This window comes from Cherax quadricarinatus, chromosome 1 (genome assembly GCF_038502225.1).
Source record: "Cherax quadricarinatus isolate ZL_2023a chromosome 1, ASM3850222v1, whole genome shotgun sequence".
NCBI lineage: Eukaryota > Metazoa > Arthropoda > Malacostraca > Decapoda > Parastacidae > Cherax > Cherax quadricarinatus.
In genome coordinates, this window is record NC_091292.1 from 51,067,624 (window position 1) to 51,086,758 (window position 19,135).

A 19,135-nucleotide genomic window follows, 5' to 3' on the forward strand; every position below is an offset into this window, starting at 1 on the left:
AAAGCAGTAGGTAGGAAAGAAGAAAGAAGCAGTAGGAAAGAAGAAAGAAACAGTAGGAAAGTAGAGAGAAGCAGTAGGAAAGAAGAGAAGCAGTAGGAAAGAAGAAAGAAACAGTAGGAAAGAAGAAAGAAACAGTAGGAAAGAAGAAAGAAGCAGTAGGAAAGTAGAGAGAAGCAGTAGTAAAGAAGAGAAGCAGTAGGAAAGAAGAAAGAAACAGTAGGAAAGTAGAGAGAAGCAGTAGGAAAGAAGGGAGGAGGAGTAGTAAAGAAGAAAGAAGCAGTAGGAAAGAAGAAAGAAGCAGTAGGAAAGAAGAGAGAAGAAAAATGAAAGAAGAGAGAAGCAGTAGGAAAGAAGAGAGAAGCAGTAGGAAAGAAGAGAGAAGCAGTAGGAAAGAATAGAGAAGCAGTAGGAAAGAAGAGAAGCAGTAGGAAAGAAGAAAGAAGCAGTAGGAAAAAAGAGAAGCAGTAGGAAAGAAGAAAGAAGCAGTAGGAAAGTAGAGAAGCAGTAGGAAAGAAGAAAGAAGCAGTAGGAAAGTAGAGAGAAGCAGTAGGAAAGTAGAGAGAAGCAGTAGGAAAGTAGAGAGAAGCAGTAGGAAAGAAGAAAGAAGCAGTAGGAAAGAAGAAAGAAGCAGTAGGAAAGTAGAGAGAAGCAGTAGGAAAGAAGAAAGAAGCAGTAGGAAAGAAGAAAGAAGCAGTAGGAAAGTAGAGAGAAGCAGTAGGAAAGAAGAAAGAAGCAGTAGGAAAGTAGAGAGAAGCAGTAGGAAAGTAGAGAGAAGCAGTAGGAAAGAAGAAAGAAGCAGTAGGAAAGAAGAAAGAAGCAGTAGGAAAGAAGAAAGAAGCAGTAGGAAAGTAGAGAGAAGCAGTAGGAAAGAAGAAAGAAGCAGTAGGAAAGAAGAAAGAAGCAGTAGGAAAGTAGAGAGAAGCAGTAGGAAAGAAGAAAGAAGCAGTAGGAAAGTAGAGAGAAGCAGTAGGAAAGAAGAGAGAAGCAGTAGGAAAGAAGAGAAGCAGTAGGAAAGAAGAGAAGCAGTAGGAAAGAAGAAAGAAGCAGTAGGAAAGAAGAAAGAAGCAGTAGGAAAGAAGAAAGAAGCAGTAGGAAAGTAGAGAGAAGCAGTAGGAAAGTAGAGAGAAGCAGTAGGAAAGAAGAGAAGCAGTAGGAAAGAAGAAAGAAGCAGTAGGAAAGTAGAGAGAAGCAGTAGGAAAGAAGAGAAGCAGTAGGAAAGAAGAAAGAAGCAGTAGGAAAGTAGAGAGAAGCAGTAGGAAAGTAGAGAGAAGCAGTAGGAAAGAAGAGAAGCAGTAGGAAAGAAGAAAGAAGCAGTAGGAAAGTAGAGAGAAGCAGTAGGAAAGAAGAAAGAAGCAGTAGGAAAGTAGAGAGAAGCAGTAGGAAAGTAGAGAGAAGCAGTAGGAAAGAAGAGAAGCAGTAGAAAAGAAGAAAGAAGCAGTGGGAAAGTAGAGAGAAGCAGTAGGAAAGAAGAGAAGCAGTAGGAAAGAAGAAAGAAGCAGTAGGAAAGTAGAGAGAAGCAGTAGGAAAGTAGAGAGAAGCAGTAGGAAAGAAGAGAAGCAGTAGGAAAGAAGAAAGAAGCAGTAGGAAAGTAGAGAGAAGCAGTAAGAAAGTGGAGAGAAGCAGTAGGAAAGAAGAGAAGCAGTAGGAAAGAAGAGAAGCAGTAGGAAAGAAGAAAGAAGCAGTATGAAAGTAGAGAGAAGCAGTAGGAAAGTAGAGAGAAGCAGTAGGAAAGTAGAGAGAAGCAGTAGGAAAGAAGAGAAGCAGTAGGAAAGAAGAAAGAAGCAGTAGGAAAGTAGAGAGAAGCAGTAGGAAAGAAGAGAAGCAGTAGGAAAGAAGAAAGAAGCAGTAGGAAAGTAGAGAGAAGCAGTAGGAAAGAAGAGAAGCAGTAGGAAAGAAGAAAGAAGCAGTAGGAAAGAAGAAAGAAGCAGTAGGAAAGTAGAGAGAAGCAGTAGGAAAGAAGAGAAGCAGTAGGAAAGAAGAAAGAAGCAGTAGGAAAGTAGAGAGAAGCAGTAGGAAAGTAGAGAGAAGCAGTAGGAAAGTAGAGAGAAGCAGTAGGAAAGAAGAGAAGCAGTAGGAAAGAAGAAAGAAGCAGTAGGAAAGTAGAGAGAAGCAGTAGGAAAGTAGAGAGAAGCAGTAGGAAAGAAGAGAAGCAGTAGGAAAGAAGAAAGAAGCAGTAGGAAAGTAGAGAGAAGCAGTAGGAAAGAAGAGAAGCAGTAGGAAAGAAGAAAGAAGCAGTAGGAAAGTAGAGAGAAGCAGTAGGAAAGTAGAGAGAAGCAGTAGGAAAGAAGAGAAGCAGTAGGAAAGAACAAAGAAGCAGTAGGAAAGAACAAAGAAGCAGTAGGAAAGTAGAGAGAAGCAGTAGGAAAGAAGAAAGAAGCAGTAGGAAAGAAGAAAGAAACAGTAGGAAAGTAGAGAGAAGCAGTAGGAAAGAAGAGAAGCAGTAGGAAAGAAGAAAGAAACAGTAGGAAAGAAGAAAGAAACAGTAGGAAAGAAGAAAGAAGCAGTAGGAAAGTAGAGAGAAGCAGTAGGAAAGAAGAGAAGCAGTAGGAAAGAAGAAAGAAGCAGTAGGAAAGAAGAAAGAAGCAGTAGGAAAGTAGAGAGAAGCAGTAGGAAAGAAGGGAGGAGGAGTAGGAAAGAAGAAAGAAGCAGTAGGAAAGAAGAAAGAAGCAGTAGGAAAGAAGATAGAAGAAAAATGAAAGAAGAGAGAAGCAGTAGGAAAGAAGTGAGAAGCAGTAGGAAAGAAGAGAGAAGCAGTAGGAAAGAAGAGAGAAGCAGTAGGAAAGAATAGAGAAGCAGTAGGAAAGAAGAGAAGCAGTAGGAAAGAAGAAAGAAGCAGTAGGAAAAAAGAGAAGCAGTAGGAAAGAAGAAAGAAGCAGTAGGAAAGTAGAGAGAAGCAGTAGGAAAGAAGAAAGAAGCAGTAGGAAAGTAGAGAGAAGCAGTAGGAAAGTAGAGAGAAGCAGTAGGAATAAAGAGAAGCAGTAGGAAAGAAGAGAAGCAGTAGGAAAGAAGAAAGAAGCAGTAGGAAAGAAGAAAGAAGCAGTAGGAAAGAAGAAAGAAGCAGTAGGAAAGTAGAGAGAAGCAGTAGGAAAGTAGAGAGAAGCAGTAGGAAAGAAGAGAAGCAGTAGAAAAGAAGAAAGAAGCAGTGGGAAAGTAGAGAGAAGCAGTAGGAAAGAAGAGAAGCAGTAGGAAAGAAGAAAGAAGCAGTAGGAAAGTAGAGAGAAGCAGTAGGAAAGTAGAGAGAAGCAGTAGGAAAGAAGAGAAGCAGTAGGAAAGAAGAAAGAAGCAGTAGGAAAGAAGAAAGAAGCAGTAGGAAAGTAGAGAGAAGCAGTAGGAAAGTAGAGAGAAGCAGTAGGAAAGAAGAGAAGCAGTAGGAAAGAAGAGAAGCAGTAGGAAAGAAGAAAGAAGCAGTAGGAAAGTAGAGAAGCAGTAGGAAAGAAGAAAGAAGCAGTAGGAAAGAAGAAAAAAACAGTAGGAAAGAAGAAAGAAGCAGTAGGAAAGTAGAGAGAAGCAGTAGGAAAGAAGAGAGAAGCAGTAGGAAAGAAGAGAGAAGCAGTAGGAAAGAAGAGAAGCAGTAGGAAAGAAGAGAAGCAGTAGGAAAGAAGAAAGAAGCAGTAGGAAAGAAGAAAGAAGCAGTAGGAAAGTAGAGAGAAGCAGTAGGAAAGAAGAAAGAAGCAGTAGGAAAGAAGAAAGAAGCAGTAGGAAAGAAGAGAAGCAGTAGGAAAGAAGAAAGAAGCAGTAGGAAAGAAGAAAGAAGCAGTAAGGTAAACGGAATGTTATTAACAATGTTGGTCATCGTGTTATAATGTACATAATTTGCCAGGACATGTTTCCCAAACATTAAGGAAGTTGAAAGAATAAGAATCCTGTTATTTACAACGAGAATCCAGAGCGCAAACTCTAAAACATGAATTAAACCGTAATGAATTTCAAGCAATACTTAAACCGAATGATATTTTTTTTCAGTTGCCGGTCGACTGAAAAGATTTTGTGAACGAGATAACTTGTGAAAATGGGTCAGACTTTGTATATCGGATGAATTATGGATTTTCAACTTCGGAATCCGTTAATCACTAATTACCTGTCTCATTAATATCAAACTTAAATTAAGCTACTATACGAGCAACGATTTTATGGGGAATTTTTAAAAAGTTGGTATTTTATAGTGTTTATGTTAGTGGGTGATATTAGAGAAGAAGGTAAATTTCCTGTGTTTGAAGAATATACATTCAGCTTCTTGGACTATATTACATAACAAATAAGCCTGTTAGTGTAGTTTGAAAAGTGGAATCTTGAAAAAGCTTCAGGGAGAAATCCAGGTAGTTTCCCTGGAAGCCTTTATATGTACTTTTCCGAGGCTATGGTTTCCCACTGGAGGAGGACCATATATATATATATATATATATATATATATATATATATATATATATATATATATATATATATATATATATATATATATATATATATATATATATATATATATATAATTATAGGTAGTAGGTTGGTAGACAGCAACCGCCCAGGGAGGTACTACTGTCCTGCCAAGTGAGTGCAAAACAGAAGCCTGTAATTGTTTTACATGATGGTAGGATTGCTGGTGTCTTTTTTGCCTCATAACCATGCAAGATTTCAGGTACGTCTTGCTATTTCTACTTCCACTTAGGTCACACTACACTGGCATGTACAAGCATATACATACCCCTCTGGGTTTTCTTGTCTTACTAGTTCTTGTTCTTGTTTATTTCCTCGTATCTCCATGGGGAAGTGGAGCAGAATTCTTCCTCCTTAAGCCATGCGTGTCGTAAGAGGCGAGTAAAATGCCTGGACCAAGGGACTAGTAACCTCTTCTCCTGTATACATTAATAAAGTTAAAAAGAGAAACTTTTGTTTTTTCTTTTTGGGCCACCCTACCTCGGTGGGATACAGCCGCTTTTTTGACAATATATATATATATATATATATATATATATATATATATATATATATATATATATATATATATATATATATATATATATATATATTATATAGTATATATTTGTCGTGCCGAATAGGCAGAACTTGCGATCTTGGCTTAAATAGCAACGCTCATCTTGCCATAGGACAAGTGAAAAATTCGTGTATGCAATAATTTCGCCAAAATCATTCTGAACCTAACGAAAAAAATATATTTCACTGTGTTTGTTTAGTATTAAATTATTGTAAACGTATTTAAAATATATTTAGTTGGGTTAGGTTAAAATAAATTGTTCTTCTTATAATAAGGTTAGGTAAGTTTTCTAAGATTCTTTTGGTGCAAAATTAAAAATTTTTACATTAACATTAATGAAAAAATATATCTTTAAATGTATAAGAGAAAATTTTAGAAAGGACTTAATTTTAAATGAGTTCTTGCTAATTGACCAGTTTTACATATTCGGCACGACATATATATATATATATATATATATATATATATATATATATATATATATATATATATATATATATATATATATATATATAATATATATATATATATATATATATATATATATATATATATATATATATATATATATATATATATATATATATATATATATATATATATATAAAGACGGGCCATGGGGGGTGGAAATTTTTAGCTGAAGTACTTTCACACTTCTCAGTGCGTCATCAGGAGCCTTACAATGTTGCTCAGGTAGCAGCCCCCCCCGCTCCCTCACCCCATACGGGAAATGCTGGGCCAGGCCTCCAAGTTTGCAGTATGCAGGAGGTAAGAAAACTAGGAGATTTATTAGCCAGCCGTAAGCTTCTTCTAATCGCTGAGAACAGGTCATGTGACATAAGAGATTACGTTACAATACTGGATAATACACAAACAGAATGCAGCTATTATGTGTAACCTTCTAATTATTAAAATAGAAGGAATGAATGTGCTCATTTGTCAGCTGACCATACCCCATTTCCCAGGGCCTTATGTATGCAGTATGTCTACCTACCTGTTTCACAAACCCTCCACTAGAGTGAGTTGCTGGCCTAAGACCTAATTTCGCGAGTGACAGGTAGATAACAGGCCCCTAGGTCTACCTTCACGGTCTGCCCTCTCTAACTTCGAACCCACCTGACTTTCCGTCGAGACCTCTACCCCCTTGACTAACTCCTGGATCCCCTCTAACTACGCCCTACCTGGTGTACCTATATTGAAATAAAACCCGTATTAGCCAACGACGTTTGTAAACCCTCCAAACTACCCTGCTATCCACGTACTACAAGAAGACACTACAATGGTGACAGTGACAGAGAGGGTATTAACACCTACATGGTGATGGAATGAGCCTACTTTTCATCCAGCTTCATCGAGCTTCACATACACCATCCACTTGCTTACAGCGTTCACAGCCGTCTCAGCATCCCATCTGAGGAAGAGATATCATTTTTTCTTCAAAATTAAACATAGACATCACGGCTTCATTTCTGGTGTTCATTGCTCAAGTGTTTACCTCACCACCATCCCTCTGAGTGTCGTCAGCTACACTTCAGCATTCCTGCATCCTTGTTCCTGCATCCTTGTTCCTGCATCCTTGTTCCTGCATCGTTTACAGTAACTCAGTGTCATTCTGCCTGTGTAATGCAGTTTTCTACAAGCTTTGCATCAGTTACGTTTTAGCATATTATTCTGTTCTGTTCATCCTCCCATGTGCTCACATTATTTATCTTAGTAGAAAAGTTCTACTGTGAGCTGGCGTTACAGCCAGCCTCATGTTCAAACACACGCTTCCCAGTGTCAAGAAACATTTCCAGCCGACCTCTTATCTTTCTTGTGCTTTGTTTTACATCTGCCAATTTTCGTGCTTCTCCAAGCTGTTCCCATCATTCTAATCCTATAGAAGCTCCATAGAAGCCCCACCAGCCATAAAAAGACTAATATAAAAGAATTAGGGGGGATATGATTGAGGCGTATAAATGGAAAAGAAGAATTAATAAAGGGGATGTAAATAGCGTGATAAAAATATCTAGCATAGACAGGATTCGCAGCAATGGCTTTACATTGGAAAAATTCAGATTCATAAAGGATATAGGGAAGCACTGGTTTGGTAACAGAGTTGTGGATGAGTGGAACAAACTCACGAATACCGTCATAGAAGCTAAGACGTTGTGTAGTTTTCAAAATAGGTCAGATAAATACATGAGTGGGTGTGGGCGGGTATGAGTTGGACCTGACCAGCTTGTGCTACTAGATCAGTTGCCGTGCTCCTTCCTTACTGAATGGGACCTCGGCTTAAGCCGATGGGTGAATTGGACATGCCTCGCATAGGCCAGTAGGCCTGTTGCAGTGTTCCTTCTTTATGTTATGTTCATTCAAGTGTACAGGACGAAGGTGAGGGAAAAAGTAGGACCTCTGAAAATTGGGAATGGACAGCTGACGGATAACGAACTGGAAATGTATTGTGGAAAAAGACACTTATATACAGTTGACGACAATTTATTAAAGGAAACGTTTCGCCACGAGTGGTTTCTTTAGTCCTAATACAGAGAAAACTAAGGAAACGCGTATATATAGTGGCAGGAGTCAGGTGAAGTGGGGTGGGTAGTAGTGGTAGTAGTGGTAGTAGCAGTAGTAGTAATAGTAGTAGTATTGGTAGTAGAAGTACTATAAGACTGATGGAGTGAACACATCCACTCCAGACGGAGGGACTGGTTACCTCAAACTCCTTCTCTCCTTATACCTTTCTGCTTTGCATTGGACTGATGAAGCCACTGTGTGGCGAAACGTTTCCTCAATAAAGATTCCCATGTTGTTAGGTAAGACACATATGCAACAGTTAGGCAACTTTATTCCGAAACGTTTCGCCTACACATTAGGCTTCTTCAGTCGAATACAGAAAGTAGGCAGGAACAGTAGAGATGTGAAGACGATGTAATCAGTCCATCACCCTTAAAGTCGTAGAATTTGAGGTTGTCAGTTCCTCGGCCTGGAGAAGTTCAGTTCCATAAGGGTGATGGACTGATTACATCGTCTTCACATCTCTACTGTTCCTGCCTACTTTCTGTATTCGACTGAAGAAGCCTAATGTGTAGGCGAAACGTTTCGGAATAAAGTTGTCTAACTGTTGCATATGTGTCTTACCTAACAACCTGTCGGTATTGTATACCATTTTGATGTTCATCAAAGATTCCCATATGCTGCATAAGTGTCTCAATCTTCAACTTCTCGGTTTTCAAAACCATTCATCACAGTAGTAGTAGTAGTAGTGGAACTAATAGTAGTGAGACGGATGGCTACAGAGAGACCTGCTGACATCATGTTACAGCAGTTTCCAGAATGGGTAATATCCTGCTGATTAGCAATTTTGAGATACTGTAACTACCGGACTTTTGCTTTATAGTGTTACTGACAGCAATTAGGGCAGCTTCTATGCATTTTCTCCGTATTAAATCGTCTTCTTTAATCACTAGTTTAGCCTCACGCATTTTTACAGTAATCATTTCTGCAAGCATTTTTGTGTTCGGTGATCCTAATGTCCAGAGATCTGGCTTTTTCTCCCCACATAGTGTAAATTCCTGCAATATACCATCGACTCCAGGCTGAGGGACTGATTACCTCAAACTCCTCTCCTTACACCTTTCTGATTTGCATTGCACTGATGAAACCACTGTGTGGCGAAACGTTTCTTTAATAAAGATTCCCATTTGTTGCATAAGTGTCTCAGTCTTCATCAAGAAAGAGACTGCTGTGGAAACTGTTGTGCGGACATCGAATGCATTCTCTGTACTCACCCATTTGTACTCACCTATTTGTGGTTGCAGAGGTCGATTCATAGCTCCTGCCCCCGCCTCTTCACTGTGCTACCCGATGAATGTGAGTCGACTACTGGGAACGTCACGACGAACTACACTAAGGGAAAAACATTGTTGCTGTTGGCGATAGCCAGGTTAGGTATATGGATAGGGCCTTCTTCTTACAGGATAGGAGTAGGAGACAGAGGGTTTGCTTTCCATTTCTAAATCCATGGTATGGGTTTAGAAATGGAAAATAATGAGCATGGATATACAGTGGACCCCCGGTTCGCGAAGTCACCGGTAACCGATAAATCCGGTATCCGAAGCGTTATATCACCAAAATATTGCCCCGGTTCCCATAACAAAACCCGGTACGCGATACGATTCGTAAAAGACGTGTCCTTATGTGGCCTGAACTGCCCCATGTGTGCCAGTGTTTACAAGCCAGCCAGTGTGAGCGCATCTTAGGATACATTTGGTACATTCCATATTATCCACATTATCACTGTTTCTGGTGCTTGTTTCTGCAAAATAAGTCACCATGGGCCCCAAGAAAGCTTCTAGTGCCAACCCTTCGAGACCAAGGGTGCTAATGACTATTGAAATGAAGAAAGAGATAATAGGAAACTGCTTCGGAGGAGGGGATTGAGAAAGTGAGGAAGTTGCCTACTTCAAAGATTAAGGAAATGTGTGCAAAGTGGCTTGAAGTGCAAATCTTTTTTGATGAAAATCACCCTGACACAGCTACTACAAGCCGTGTTGGCAACCTGTACACTGACAATGTTGTGAACCACTTTAGGAAAGTCATAAAGGAACGAGAGGTACAGGTCTCTATGGACAGATATGTTGTGCGACAGAAGTCCAGTGACTCTCAAGCTCGTCCTAGTGGCATTAAAAGAAGAAGGGGAGTAACCCCGGAAAAGGACTTACTACCTCAAGTCCTAATGGAGAGGGATTCCCCTTCTAAAAATTAGAAACTTCGACACTCTCCCCTCCTCCCATCCCATCAATCATCACCAGATCTTCATTAAAGGTAAGTGTCAATTATTCTATTGTGTTTATTCTATTTTTATTATTGCCATTGTAATTATTCTATTGCATTAAACTTAATATTTCATGTGGTAAAACCTTTTTTTTTTTCATACTTTTGGGTGTCTTGAACGGATTAATTAGATTTCCATTATTTCTTATGGGGAAAATTGATTCGCTTTCCGATAATTTTGCTTTACGATGAGCTCTCAGGAACGGATTAATGACGTGAACCGGGGGTCCACTGTATTGACTTAGGCTTTGATAATATGAATCTTTATAATTACAGTCATGGAGTAACAATGGGTAATGACAATTACAGAAATTGTGTAAAAGCAAAAGTGAATAGGAAAAAGGTGCAGCAAGAAAAAACATATTACTGTATTTTATGCTAACAGTCGAAGTGCATGAAATAAGATTAATGAACTACGTTTGGTAGCATGTGCTGGGAACTTTGATGTCATTGCATTAACTGAAACGCGGTATGATTTAAAGAGTCGGGATATGACTGCTGAGTGTGAAGGCTTACTCAGCCCTGTAGCAACTTCAGACAGTATTACTAAGGCTGGCTCCTCCTCAGGAAAATTAATGTATAGAAAAAGAATAAAAACTGACAAACATAAACACTTTATTATTTAGAAAATATAAAATATAAAACACTTAAATATGAAGTATTAATCCTACATTAAAGAAAATGAAAAATGAAAAATATAAATGATGACTGAATTCAACGCTAATATAAATGTAAAACGTGGGTGTCTGGTGTTGGTGACACTGCGTGTTGTTGAAATCGTAGCCGTTGCTGATGATGGGGGGGGGGTCGCAGGTGTTGATGACAACCCACCGGCTCATTCTTCACAGATATTCTAGCTTTCAATAATCCTTCCAGATGACAGGAAAGCAGGTTTTCTCCACTGCAATGATGAGGGGTTATATCCTGCTACTTGCATACACAAACAGGTAAGTGAATCAAAATTTGGGACATCTCAGAACGTTAGTCCGTCTCCTTCAATTCTACTCGTTGATTGGCAGGTGACCCTTTCTGTCATCCAAGCTGGAGAGATAGACAGGTTACCCACTGCTTAAGGAATCACTCTCCATGATAAGTACAATACCTAAAAGACGTGGTGATTATTACAACAGTCAACTTAGAGCAAGACTGAAAGGACTAAGTTTATTATTGGTCAAAAGTGAAGCTTTCAACCAATAAATCCACTAGAATACAAGGCAGGCATGTACTTACAGTAGTGCTGGGAGCTGTGAGTCTAGTGATTACTGTTTGGACCGGAGCCCCACACGTCACCTTTGGGGGAAGGGGAAGAAGGAGGGGAAGGAATAGCGGGAGCTAGACTTACCCTACCTTAACAAGTAGCCGGCAATGAAACTATTGTTACTATATACTCCATCGCTACTCCTATCTATTGAACTTTTCCCTCACACTGAGTGTAATATTCAAGGGTTTAAGTTGTTCCATGTGGACAGATATAATGGGAAGGGGAGAGGAGTTGCACTATAAATACGAGAATATATAAATTGTTGCATAAAAACAGGCATAAAAATAGATGGATTAGTAACTGAATTTGTTTGGGTAGAGTTTGTAGACGGTCAAGAAAAACTTATTCCAGGTGTAATATACCGACCTCCAGGTTTGGATCACGATAGAGGGAGACTTCTTTGGGACGAAATTGTTAGGGCTTCTAGACACAATAACGTAGTGATAGTAGGGGATTTTAACTTTAGTCAAATTGACTGGACTTCTTTGACCGGTAATTTGGAGTCCAGTGGCTTTATGGAAGTAGTTCAGGACTGTTTTCTGAAGCAGGTTCTATCCATACCACGGGCGGGTTCTATCCCCGCCCGTGGTATGGTTCTGAAGCAGTGTGTAACAGAGCCTACCAGGGGTAATAATTTGTTCGACCAAGTCTTGTCAAATAAGGAAACACTCATAAATAATCTGGATATCGCTGCAGAGCTTGGCGCAAGTGATCACAAATCCATCACTTTTAGCATTAACTGGAAATACGAGAATAATGATAATACGGTAAAAGTCCCTGATTATAATGGACTTAAAAACACCTGTCTAATCTTGACTGGAGTATTCTAGCTAATTATTTTATTGACGATGATTATACTTACGATTATGAAGGGATCTATGTTTAGAGTATATACATTCGTGGTGGTTAACGCTCTCGCTTCACACGGTGAGGGCCTGGGTTCGATTCCCAGCCAGAGTAGAAACATTGGACGTGTTTCTTTCCACCTGTTGTCTATGTTCCCCATCAGTAAAATGGGTACCTGGGTGTTAGTCGACTGGTGTGGGTCGCATCCTGGGACACTGACCTAAGGAGGCCTGGTCACAGACCGGGCCGCGGGGGCGTTGACCCCCGGAACTCTCTCCAGATAAACTCCAGATAAACTCCAGATATGCATTCCCCAGAAGGAAGTTAGGTCTAATAAAAACGATCCCAAATGGGTTAACAGGAGGCTAAACCATCTATTAGGGGAGAAAAAGGGAATTTATACGCATCAAAAGAGGAGAGATTAACCTTACTGACCAATATGTTCAGCTTAAAAGAGAAGTAAAAAAGGGGATTAGAAAGGGCTAAACGTGACTATGAAATTAGTGTTGCTAATGAATCAAAAACTACTCCAAAAGGGTTTTTTTCAAATTTATAGGACGAAGGTGAAGGAAAAAGTAGGACCTCTGAAAATTGGGAATGGATAGCTGACGGGTAAGGAATGTGTTCCCTACTTGATGACTATTTTTTGCCAATTTTTACATGGGAAGACATAAATGAGATTCCAGAAAGTAACAATTATTCAGTTCCTAATTAAAATTAATTATTATTACTGTCACGAGGGACATGGTTATCAAACAGATAGACAAACTGAAGCAAAATAAGTTCCCGGGACACGACGAATTGTTTTCCAGGGTACTTAAAGAATGCAAGACGGAGCTTAGTCTGCTATTAAAGAGCGTGTTTAATGCGTCCATTCTTAATGGTGTTGTGGCAGAGATATGGAAGATGGCTAATGTGGTTCTCATATTTAAATCAGGGGATAAGTTCATTCCTTCAAATTACCGTTCAATAAGCCTGACGTTTATATTGCCAAGCCTGACGTCTATAGTAGGCAAATTATTAGAATCAATTATAGTTGACATTATTAGAAGTCACCTTAAAGAGCACAATTTGATTAATGAATCTCAGCATGGGTTCACGAGAGGTCGTTCCTGCCTGACAAATTTACTGACGTTCTTCAATAGAACATTTGAGGCAGTAGACAGTGATAAAGAATATATTGTTCATTTAGATTTTATTAAAGCCTTCGGTAGAGTACCTCACAAGAGACTCTTAAGAAAGGTGGCAGCTCATGGTATAGGAGGTAAAATTCTAGCATGGATAGAGGCATGGCTTACAACAGAAAGCAGAGAGTTTCCATTAATGGGGTCAATTCTGAATGGGGATTAGTCATTAGTGGCATTCCACAGGGATCAGTTTTAGGCCATCTGTTGTTCATAATTTACATTAATGACCTTGATGAAGGAATTACAAGTGACATCAGCAAATTTGCTAATGATACAAAAATAGGCCGTAAGATTTATTCTGAGGAGGATACCAATGAACTCCAGGATTTGGAAAAATTAATGTCTTGGTCTGAAAAATGGCAGATGAAGTTCAATGTGGATAATGAAAATAAACCCTCGAAGCTATAAAGTAGAACCTGATCATACAGAATGTGAAAAAGATTTGGGAGTCATGGTAAGTGGAAATCTAAAGCCAGGACAGCAGTGCCTAAGTGTGCGCAACAAAGCTAACAGATTACTAAGATTTATTTCAAGAAGTAAGTAACAGAAGTCCAAAAGTTGACGACAGTTTATTAAAGGAAAGTGACATGAGCAAATTAAGATTATGCTGCTCAGTTTTGGTTTCCTTACTACAGGATGGATATAGACTCATTAGAGAACATACAGAGAAGAATGACTAAAATGATTTACTGTATAAGGAATCTCCCGTATGAAGATAGACTTAAAGCCTTGAATCTCCACTCTCTGGAGAGGCGTAGAATGAGGGGAGATATCATCGAGGTGTATAAGTGGATGATGGGAATAAACAAAGGTGATATTAATAAAGTACCGAGGGTGTTGAATCAGCTAAGAACCAGAAATAATGGATTTAAGTTAGGTAAATTTAGATTTAGAAAGGACATCGGTAAGTACTGTTTTTCAAACAGAGTTGTGGATGTGTGGAACGCTCTTCCGAGTAGGATGATCGAGGCTAGGACCTTGGGCAGCTTTAAAAAGAGATTGGACAGATATATGGGTGGGAGGGGCTGGTTTTGATTGGTGTCACGGGTACGGGAGTAAATTCTTGGGTAGTTTAGGGTAGGGGTGGTTTTGATAAGGACCTGCGTTGTATGTGCCAGTAGGCCTTCTGCAGTGTTCCTCTATTCTTAGGTTCTTATATCCCCTTTGTTAATACCCATCTTCCACTTGTACACTTCTATCATGTCTCCCCTCATTCTTCGTCTTACAAGCGAACGTAATTTAAGGGACTTCAGTGGAAATATAAACGCTTAAGCAGTATAATGTGATTGTTCATTGACAACGTTTCACCCACGCAGTGGGCTTTATCAAGGTACAAACAGATTTACCTGGATAAAAGGTACGCAAGTATTTATAGGATTTAGTTAGGTAGAGAATGCTGGGTCAGGTGAAGAATGCTGCATGTGACAATCTTCCGAGTAGGGTGATAGAGTCTAGAACCTTGGGTAGTATTAAAAAGAGGAAGCCGAGCTATTTTCCACTATTATTCCCTCTTCTGTCACCTGGCTCCGTTATGTTGACGACATTCTCATCATAACTCCCAGACGCTTCAACGTTCAAGCTCTATAACACAAGATCAACCAAGTCGAGCTCTCAATCCAGTTCACACTAGAATAAGAAGTCGACAACACTTTTCCTTTCCTTGATGTTCTTCTCTGCAAACCTGACCATGAACTTCGTTTTAAAGTCTTTCGAAAACATACCAACCAACACGACCTTCTCCACTTCTTCTCTCACTACCACACCAAAACTAAACGTGGTGTAATTATAGGCTTTTTCCTGCGCGCACTCAGAATCTGCAGCAATGAGTTCCTTTAGGAAGAGTGCTCCCTTATTGAGCAAGCATTTTCTAAACTTCACTATCCTCGTCACTTCATTAGAGACTGCAGACGACGGGCATTAAACATCGTTAACACACCCAGAGAAAACACTGCCGAGAAGAGATACATAGTCCTCCCCACCATTGCCAAACACGTTTCCAACATCTTTTCCAGTAACTCGTTCCAAGTATCCATCCACCACCATCAAGGACATTACCAGTAAAAGACAGGATAAGCTTCAATCCTCTGCAGGGGTATACACAATCCCTTGTAATGATTGCCGCAAATTATACGTCGGCGAAACATCCAGAGACCTCCAAACACGTATTTCAGAACACCAGTACGCAGGTAGATCTGACGATCCAGGGGATGGAAATATAAACACATATGCAGTATAATGTGATCCTTTATTGACTACGTTTCGCCAACACAGTGAGCTTTTTCAAGTCACAAACAGATCTACCTGGGGTGAACGAACGAACGAACGAAAGTTCAGGTAAGATCCCAAATGGGAAGAGCGGGGAAGACGGGACAGACGAAGAATAGTGCTGGAGAGGAGTGTTCTTAGTCGTAGAAACAGAGCCAGGGCTTAACCCAGCAGCGAAGGCGATCGTGGGACAGATATTGAGAAGAGAAATTCAGGCTCTTCTGTTAGGACTCCAGTGGGGTGAGCGAGGAGGAAGGGACATGCGACGTTTAGGGCTAGAGAGGAGTGTAGAACTGGGCCATGTCTTAACCCAAAAGCTAAGGCGAACGTGGGTCAGAAAATGGTACCTGTCATAGAAGGTACCTGTCAGTGAATCCACGGTTATTTGTAAATAGGGTTTGGAGCAGGATCATGCAAGGAGTAGAAAAGGTTGTGTTGGTTTGTGGGTCTGCGAATGTCTTCATCAAGGAGAGTGGTCCAGTAGTCATGTCGTGTCTCAAGTTTGTCTATCTGTCTGTCACTGAACGTCTTCCAGTACAGATTCAGCGCAGTGATGTCTAATTGCGCATGGAGAGACTCCCTTGTGGCGAAGTCTTCCCACCTGACATCGAGCACCCAGCGCAGCGCCTTGTTCTGGACACGCTGCAGTTTAAGTAAGTTTGTTTTTGCTGCAAGAGAGAGAGCTAGAGGAGAGTAAGTTATCAGAGGACGAATTAGGGATTTGTAGAGGTGTAGTTTGGTGCGTTGAGAGGCATGTTTCAGCTTGTAGAGGCCCGCAAGGGCCTTACTAGTTATTGCATGCCTTGAGTGAATGTGTCCGTGTAAACGAAGAAGGTAGTCAAGATTAACGCCAAAGACAGTGACAGATTGTGTGATGGGGATGTAAGTGCGGGTGTCAGCTGTTCTGAGCTCGACAGGTAATGGAGGATCACGTTTCCTGTAGTTAAAATACGTAATGCTGGATTTAGCTGCATTGGTTTTGATCCTCCATTTTTGTTCCCAGATGGCTATCCTGTCGACCTCATTTTGTGTTTTGTGTGTGAGTGTATCTATATTGGCATGAGTGATAAGTTGTCTGCATAGGCTAGTGTGATGTCGTTAGTGTATAAAATGTAGAGGGTAGGGGAGAGGACAGATCCCTGGGGTACTCCGGCTTTTAGTGTGAAGTAGTCAGAGTAACAGCCTTGAAATTTGATTCTCATGGTACGGCCGTCTAGGAAGTTGCAGAGGAGTTTACGAGTAGTGAGAGGCAGGTTGAAGTTAGTGCAGAGTTTGTACTTGAGCCCTTCGTGCCAGACAGTGTCAAAGGCTTTTTCAACGTCTTTTGCAACCAGGGCTGTCCTGTTTCTTTGTTTTGTGTTGATGTGGATGTAGTTGAGAATGATGTTAATGGCATCCTGTGTGGATCTGTGTGTTCTGAAGCCAAACTGGCCATCAGAAAGTAGAGAATTGTGTTCCAGGTATCAGCGAAGGCGATGATTGATGAGTTTTTCAAAGAGTTTTCCTAAAGTTTCGAGGAGGCTGATAGGGCGATAGTTTCTAGGGTCAGAGTGGTCTTTATTGGGTTTAGGAAGGAGGATAGCAGTAGCAGCTTTGAAGAGGGAAGGGAAGTATCCAGAGGCAAGGGAGGCATTGAGGAGGTTTGTGTAGGCAGTAATGATAGAGTCAGGAAGGTGTTTCAGGATAATATGGTTTAGGCCAGAGACACCAGGTGCCTTGGGAGGAAGGTGTCTGAGGAGAGTTTTAATGTCTGTGTTGGTGAAAGGAGTGTCGAGTTCTTGGGAGGAGGTAAGAGAGTCTAGATGTATGTGGCTGTCTTGTGTTGTTTCTTGTGTGTGTGCAGTGTTCCAGTGTTCTATGTTCTGAATGTGTTGAATAACGTTAGGGTGAGGAGGGTGAGGGTGGAAGATGTTCTCCCAGATATGTTTGAAGATATTGGTAGCAGCCTGCGGGTCTGAGATGTGTGTGTTGTTGTGGGTGATGTGTTTGAATTTGTTGGTGGGAGTTGTGCCTCTGATTTTTTTGATAAAGTTCCAGAAGGCTTTAGTGTTTTTAATACGCTGTTTGTCTGCTTGTTGTATGAGTTGTGACCAGTGATTGTTGTGGTCTTGGTCTAGGCTGCGTAAAATATCGTTTCTAAGGTAAGTGAGATCTAATCGGACTTGATTAAATCTATGTGTGTTGTAGAGGAAGCTGTTTGGGAGACACACAGATGATGATCAAACTAAATGTAAATTATGTGATCAGGCATATGGTCACTCTCTTGAACACTATGTGCTTAATTGTCCACTTATTGAGGAATACAGAGACAGACAGTATAATAACCTATGTGACATGTCAAGATATCTTATTAATGAAAATAAGATACCAGATATACTAAGCAAATTTCCTAAATTTGCTTGTAACAGATAAGTGAACTATAGATATGTAGATATAAATCCATATGTATTCCTGTTAACCCTTTGGGGCCTAGTTCCTAGGCCTTTTGTGTATCCATATGCTCTCGCGCTACCGTCCACAGGATGGATATGGAGTGCACAATAAACTAGCCACTTCGGTGGCAAAATCTAAAAAATCTAAATCTGTTGTGGTAGCAGATAATTAGTCTTCTTGTTCTGAGTGACGGTTTGAAGGAATAACGAGTGGTGTGAGTTTTCTTTGGTATTGCGATGTTGGCTGCTTGTGTAATGGTGTCCTGGATGAGATCAAGTTGAGTATCGATGTTAGAGATGGGTTTGTTGTTGTAGTCATAGGTGAGGTTAATATTGTCTATGTGTTGTTTGAAAGCATCCCAGTCAGCGTTCTTGTAGGAGAAGGAAGGTGTGGTTGGAATGAGGATAGGGTTGGAGGAGATGTGTAAGATGACTGGGATGTGATCAGAGCCTGTAATAGGGCCAGGTGAAATGTAATGTTGAAATAGAGAGCTGAGTATAACCATAATGGCGGATGCGTTGAGGGTGGCCCGGTGGCCTGGTGGCTAAAGCTCCCGCTTCACGCACGGAGGGCCCGGGTTCGATTCCCGGCGGGTGGAAACATTTCGACACGTTTCCTTACACCTGTTGTCCTGTTCACCTAGCAGCAAATAGGTACCTGGGTGTTAGTCGACTGGTGTGGGTCGCATCCTGGGGGACAAGATTAAGGACCCCAATGGAAATAAGTTAGACAGTCCTCGATGACGCACTGACTTTCTTGGGTTATCCTGGGTGGCTAACCCTCCGGGGTTAAAAATCCGAACGAAATCTTATCTCTTATCTCTCGGTTTGCCAGAATGATGTCTGGTTTGCCTTGGCCCGTGTGGTTGTAGAAGGTATTGAAGTCTGGGCCAAGATGAATTAGGTGTTTATGGTTTGTGAAGTTGAGTAATTGGAGACCAAGTTGGTTGTTACTGGCGTGATGAAAGGCGGTGTGTTTGGCATTCATGTCAGCTAGTAGGTATGTTGGTGTGTTGGTGTAGTTGAAGACTAAGGAAAGGTCGTGTATGTTGAGAATGGTGTTTGGGCGAGTATAGGTGGTGAAAAAGATAAAGGGACCAAGGTGGGTGTGTATTCTGACTGCAAGACAGTGTTGGTGAAAAAAAGGGATTGGGAGAAATTCCTGTTTTATGTTGGAATTGACAAGGATGGAAACCCCATCGTGGGGATCATAGGGGGACTGTAGTGCAGTATAACCATAATGGCGGATGCGTTGAGGGGCTTTGAGGCAGGTACTGTTTAGCAAAACAATATCTGGCCTCTCTGCTTCAAGGAGCTCGGTCAGTAGGTGTCTAAT